Raw genomic sequence first — 7,296 nt, 5'->3', positions numbered from 1 at the left:
TAAAATTAATTTGTTTATTTTTGGGCCACTTTCGTGATAGAAACTCCCTCTAGCGCCTAAACGGTGAGAGATAGAGCAAAACGGACAAAATTTTCGCCTACGGGGCTCAACTTTGACGAGATACCCCTTAGGAGATCAAAAACAAAAAAAATCTTTCTGGGAGAATTTTTGAACCTTGGATACCCCCATTCACGCACTTAGGGGTGGTTGCCAGGATTTGCCGTAGGCGTTTCGTTCTCTTGGAGTGGACCTTGAGATACCCTGAAAATTTCAAGTCTCTAGCACATCTCCTTCTAGTGGAACAGACAGACAGACAGACACACAGACACACAGACGCACACGAGGTCGTTTGCATAAGCCCGCTGGATAGCTTTTACAAAGCAGAAGGGCGGGCTAAAAATACACAAGAAAAATTAGATTGACTCTCACACCCCAAAATAAACTGTAAGCATGTCAAAGCCTATAAAGCTATCAAAAACAAAAAATGGTCAAAACAGTAACAAAATGCTGATTGCCACTTATTCAACAGCAAAGAGAAATGCAATGAAAAACCTCCAGGTAAAACACTACAAACAACTTCAAAAAAAACAAAAACATTTGTATGACACATCCACGGCTGATATTTGATGGATTCAGTCTCAGAAAAGACAGTTAAGCTGAAGCAAACTAGAGCCCCGCAAAGAGCGAGCTATGCAAGCTATATGCCTACCCCGACCTCCCTCTCACCTGTCGAAGAAGAACCTCCACAATAATAATGCCCACAGTCTTCTAGAAGCTGGAAATATTTACGGGGAGGAGGCAGTCGATGGAATCAATCATAATGTTGATTACGCAGTGGGTGAGGAGGATGAAGATGTCAGCAGCCAACCGAGACGACGCGCGGACGCAGCGCACGGGACGGCAGCCCGCTACCAGGCACGGACGGACAGAAGACGCGAGCTATGGCCGAGGCATCTCCCTCTCCTGTGCCCGAGAATTTAGTCCCGCTGGTTTTCATTGTTAAAGACGAGTTGATCAAGGAGATCCCGGAGCAATGTAAGCTGCGTGAGCCTCTCGAGAAATGCAGTCCACTCGAGATCCTGGCTAGAGCCGTCTCTTACATCAACGGCCATGTGTTCGAAGGCATCTACCCGGTGGAGAATAAATTGTGGCGGGCGCAAGCTATGCACACCGTAAAGGCTTGGCTCAGGCACAACAAAGGGTACAAGTTTCATGGGGATTTCATGCCAAGGTCGCTCTACAATGCGACCAGAATTGTAGGGTATCTGGCCGCCCAGAAGAAGTGCGAACAGCGACTCTCTAATGTCGCTCATACTGTGACATTAGACATGCATCCGGTGGTGTGGGCACTTTTCGACCCCTCACTTGATGTAATATGCAGGCAGAACGACCTAGGTCTCGATACCCCATCTGTCGCTGAGCCTCTGTTCCTTGTCGTCAATGTGCCGACACCGCAGCCGGAACAGCCGCCGGGAATTTCAGGAGCAAAATTCTTTAGTGACCCAATGGTTGAGACATTTGTTCCTTCAGGAAAGAACAGGTGTCAAGCATTATACGCTGTGTGTCCCCAGTTACGGTTGCTGTCTAAGAGCGACTAGTTGCACTGAGAGTCAGCGCTAGTACGACTGGAGAAGACCTTTTCGAGGTTCTTAACGGCACTTTCGAGGAACTTAACTTAGACTGGCGCAACTGTCTTGTAGGGCAGTCCTATGGCGGGGCCTCCAACATGCGCGGTCGCTACATAGAACTTCAAAACCAAGTCAAACAAGAATGTGACAGAGCGGTCAGTGTGTGGTGCTGGGCTCACCGGTTGAGCCTTTCTGTTAAAGCACCTCCTGATTGCTGCCCCGAATCTGCCAACCTCTTCAAAAAGTTGAAATGTCTTGATAAGGGGAATTCCAGAAAAAAGCGGAAGTAGTGGTCAATATTTCAAATTGGTCCTAGAGACGTGTCGAAAATTGCTTCGTGTTGTCAAAGGACCATATTTTCGTAATCCTAATTGTTTTACTTCTACTGAGCTGAAAGTGAGTGTCTCATTCGTGAAGAGTTTCTCTTTATACTTTTCTAACTCCTGACCTTAAAGTCTGTGCTCTTAAAAAAATCTGAGAAAAGTGCCTGTGAGATTTTTCAGTTCTGTTAAGAGCTTAAGTTGTATTAAGATTCTTGTTGTTTTCCTTTCTTTTCGTGTTGTACGGAAGTTCGGCAAACTGTTACATTTCCTTGTCGAAATACCCATCTTCTCAAACCCTTTTTACTCCACTTTTTTTTCCACTTTATTCCTTTATCATTGTCTTTTACTCACAATACAAATGTTGTTGTATTGTGTTCAACTTGAGAAAATTAAAAAAGACTTCTCAAAGTTTTGAAATCCTTTCACTTAAATCATTTTGTTTCTACTTCTCAAAGAGAAAGGGGAAAGAGGGGAAAGTGGTAGGATGACATAAGGACAGACATTCTGCTTGAGTAAGATTCTTTTTTTTTTCTTCAGCCAACTCACTCAAAGTTCAGACCCTGAACTCAGGGCTAAAGATTGCAAACGGTGCAAGGTAGAGTCAAAGTCAAACGGACGAAATTTTCGCCCCAAGGGCTCTACTTTCACGAGATACCCCTTTAGGAGACCATAATTTTTTTTCCTACTTTTTGGGCCACCCCTTATTTCTTTGTTAGCTCATCTCCTTCCTCTTACACGGACGGACAGACAGACAGACAGACGGACGGACACGAGAGCGGTTGCACAAGCCCGCTTTAATGCTTTTTCAAAAGCAGAAGGGCGGGCTAAAAATCAGCAAAAAATCAGCAAAAAATCAGCAAAAAATCAGCAAGAATCAGCGCAACCGTAGACCTCCGTAACCGAACTTTCACGTGATTTGAGTAGGATTTTGAAAACTCCCCCCCCCCTTTTTTGACCTGGGTCCGCCTCCTAAAAAGTTCAAAATTATTTTTAAAAATGACGGTTATGGTAACGTCGTCGTCCAAACGGTCCAAACTGCCGAAGGTGTTACAGACATCGCCTTCGCCGTAGCCACACCCATCTCTGTACAGCTTGGTAGTTATCTCTGATTCTTCCCCAAAGCAAGTACGTTTTTCCAGCAAGGAGCTATGTCCAGAAGAAATTCTGCTGTGAGTTTTTCGGAACAAAAAGAAAAGTTGGAACAGGAAGACGATCCGATGCTGCTGAGTTTGGCTCGTTTCGACTAAGCCCTAAAAAAGATGAAGCAGCTGAATTTTTTTGTAGATGGGCCGCTGGATGAAGATGAAGATATTGTTGAGAAGTGAGAACTTGACGAAATTCAGTAATACAGTGATCATTGTGACTACCTTGTAACGAGGACTCAATAAATACCTGTCCCTGACTCAGCCTTTCCTTTAACCACCCCTGCCAGGCGAAGTAGAACTACCCCTACCGCCAGTACCTGGCGGCAGGAGGTGACCGCCGCGCGGCCCGGGGACCGGACTGCGCTTGCCGTGGCAGTTTAGTTTTGGCTGAGTTTGGAGACAGTCGTCGTGTCCTGCCCGATGCACACCGTTCCGCGCTACCAAGTGATCTTGTCACATAAACCATTAAATTCCTGGTTATTGCTCACACAATAACGCCCGCAAGGCGAAAAATATCGATGACAACCCGTGGCTCAACTTGTCTAAGAATGCAGAAGTTCAATGATAAATACGGCGAAGGTCCTGTTTTAAAACTATTGGAACTGCCGTTGGTGGTTGCACGGGCCAGCTGCCACATATTGCTGAAGAAGCAGCCTTCCAGAAAATTCTTTGTGCCTACCAAGGCAGCACAGGTAAGATACATTTGGTCATAGTTGTTTGGCCACAATAATATGTCTTTCACTGTTGGTCATGAATGAGCTGCACATACTGTTAGTCGCCGTTGACGGGCCTGAGGCCCGTATCTTTGTGCACATTTTCCACTACCCGACCCGGGTGTCAGCGCCGCAGGCCACGGCAGATGTATGCCAGGCGCGTCGCAGCCTAACAGTGTTTCATTAGATCGCGAAGCCTGTTACGCGAGACGTGGTCTATAGACCACGCTATAGCGTACATCTACCTTGTATATTTTTGCCTGAGCGATAGCGAAGCCTATTTACTCCGGTGATGATTAAAAAGCTTTGTGTCTGTCTGTAATCACGATACCTCGAGAACGGTTTGAGCTCGGTACCTGAAATTTCTAGTGTAATTTTGTCGCATATTAATCAAGAATTGTATTATGAGCCCTCTACCTTATAAATTGACCTGCCAATAAAATCATTTTTACATCTTTTTAAGACGTAATTTGGCAAAGTAGAAATTTTCGCCCGCAGGGCTCTACTTTGATGAGTTACCTCTTAGGAAACAGTACAAAAATATTCATAACAAAGTGTCATTTGTAAGACCTATGGTTTTTGATTTTTATTTAAATCCAATTTTTGAGCTAGAATGCTTTTCTTCGAACTTGATCTGTCTTTTTAGGACACAAAACGACCCTGAAGATCCCAGGTCGCTAGCTCAATAGGGTGTTCCAGGCAATCTAGAACGGAAATAGGAAAAGAACAAACTCACTTACCTTTCTGTTTCCGCAATGGCTCTGATTGGTCGAGCTAGTCACGTGCCTCCGCGACCTTTCAGTTATGAGAAACTGTCAGATGAGTTTCGAGCTCCCCTCCATATTTGAGAGGTTAGGAATGGACCAAACTACCATGGCAGTTTCTCATACTGGGCGGACGGAAACAGATAAATCAGTGAGTTTGTTCTTTTTCACCTCCGTTTTAGATAGCCTGGAACACCCTATTCGTTCTCGAGTTATCGTGCGCACAGACGGACACACAGATAGACAGACGCGAAACTTTTTGATCATCGTTGGCGTAATAGGCTTCGCTAATCGACACTTCTTCGCCTTCGTACTTCCTCCAGCCATGTTTGCGCAGGCACATCAACACAAACACGAGGACCTACGACGCCTCCTGAGTCACCGCACTACCACCACTCCACGCTTATTTACCTCCACAAACACAGAAAACAATCACTAATCACACCACTACCTCATTGGCTGAGCGAACGGAATTTTTACCGCAGCCCTAACTTACACTTAGCGAGAGTATGAGATAGAGCCAATTTTGGAGCTAGAATACCCTTCCTCGAACTCGGTATGTCTTTTTATGATACAAAACGACCCTGAAAATCCTAGGTCGCCAGCTCAATTCGTTCTCGAGTTATCGTGATGACAGACAGACAAACAGACAGACACACACACTCAGACGCGAAACTTTTTGATCATCACTGGAGTAATAGGCTTCGCTAATATCGCTCAGCCAACAAAGGAAAATCTTTGTATTACAAAGGTTGAGACTGGTAACATTCCAAACATTTAGCGCAACCGTTAAACGAAAGAGACGCTTTGCAAATTACCATGCGGTTTCTTCGTAAGACGTTTCCTTTGTATGCTACGTAGTAGTAGTAGTAGTAAGAGTGTTTCAAATAAATCTTTTTGGCTGGCAACTCCAATCGGCAGGGGCCGGGCCTGCCGGCGGTAATGGTCGGGCCTGCGGCCCGACCATTTCTGTCACGCGATTTGCTGAAGAGCACAATCAAATGATGTAACGCGCCTTCGGCCCGCAAAGTTCGTCGTCCTTAAAATTTGCCCCGTAGACACGAGAAAGGGATGTAACGGTGAAGCACCGCGACTACAACCCACACGTCTGCTTAGAAAACGTTTTTTAGGTTGGGGGGAGAGTGTTTCTTTCCTCTTTTGCGGTTTTGGGCCTTCTTCCACATCTTATTGTTAGCTACAGCAATTTTCAGCTTAAAAGGTAAAACATATTTAAGAATAAAATAAATGTCTCATTTTTTGGGATAAGCAAAACAACCAAAAGTCAGCAAAGCAACTAGAACTTATAAATATCCATATATTGTGATAGAGAGCTATTATTGTATATGAAAGAATGTCAACTGAAACATAGGTACTTCATACTCATCCATGCCAGCCATGTCGAAGAGATTCAGTTGGCACAAGTTAGATGGTCAGAGAAAGCGCAATCCCCACAGCTTAAAAACTAAAAGTCCCTGTCACAAAACGTTCAGCGTAAATCAAAGTTAGTATGAGCCACTTTTACAATTTTTCTCAACAAAATACACGATGACATCACTTGAGCTATTCCAAATTAAACATCTTAAAAATAAATGATTTTTTTAAATTAATTTTTTAAAAACAATATATGAATCTTTTTATCACATAGATGCTTAAGCCAACTCACAAGTTCTAGCCTACTCCCCATCCCGACTTAAATTTCTCCTTATTTTTTAAAAGTGAGAGAACAGACTTTTTGCACCAGGAATGGGGCCACCTAGGACGCTAGGCATACACCAAATGTAAAATGACACATGCAAAAAAAGTTTCATTGAATCCGGGACAATTTTTTTTTGCCGTGAACTGTCTGGCGAGAAGACTTCACCGCCATTTCAAACCCCAGAACCAGAACCCCTGCCAGTATCGCGTACCACCGCCAATGTCACATGACTGCATGGCGGAATTGCCTACCTACTGCTTTGCAGGCGCTACATGCACAAAACCAAAAACAATGTGCCCTAGCAAGCACAAAACAAATTCCGTAAAGAACGAGCAGATTAATTATATAGCAAATTCATTCGGTACACCTTGCAACTTGTTTAATGTTGAGTTCGTTAAACTTGGAAGCCTTTTCATAGTTTACTTGTAGTTCTTCCACGTAGGTTTACGGTAGGATTCTTTTGTTATTAGATTCAGGATATACCTGTCTTCATGGTTCACTTCTATAATGTCAGTAATATATTCAGCTGTTGCTTTTATTTCCATGATGTCAATCAGAAATTTATTCTTGAGATGAAGTGCTATTCCATCCGACAGTCTGGCATCACCATACCTTCCAAAGCTATACAGTGGGCGATTGAAGTGTCATACGGAATGTTTAGCAAGTCGCCTTGTACCATTACTATTTCATTCTTAGCAAAGCTTTGAAAATCCTTCTTCATTCTTTTTTGGCCGGACTAGGAATGACATCGTGTTTTGGAGTACCATTGTCTTCTTTTCTAGACAGCGGAGTCGTCTCCTACGATCGATTTGCCCGGATTGTCAATTGTTTTACATGGCCCTTTATGGGAAAATAGAATCGGCACCATAGATTTTCTTCATGTTTTTTTTTTTAAATTAGAAAATTCAATTTTACGCTGCCCCCCAAAGTTTAGGTCGCTAGCTCAATAGGGTGTTCCAGGCAATCTAGAACGGAAATAGGAAAAGAACAAACTCACTTACCTTTCTGTTTCCGCAATGGCTCTGAT

Source organism: Frankliniella occidentalis, unplaced genomic scaffold, assembly GCF_000697945.3.
Source record: "Frankliniella occidentalis isolate FOCC.00 unplaced genomic scaffold, Focc_3.1 Scaffold246, whole genome shotgun sequence".
In the NCBI taxonomy this organism is placed as follows: domain Eukaryota; kingdom Metazoa; phylum Arthropoda; class Insecta; order Thysanoptera; family Thripidae; genus Frankliniella; species Frankliniella occidentalis.
Note: the sequence above shows the minus strand (reverse complement) of the source record.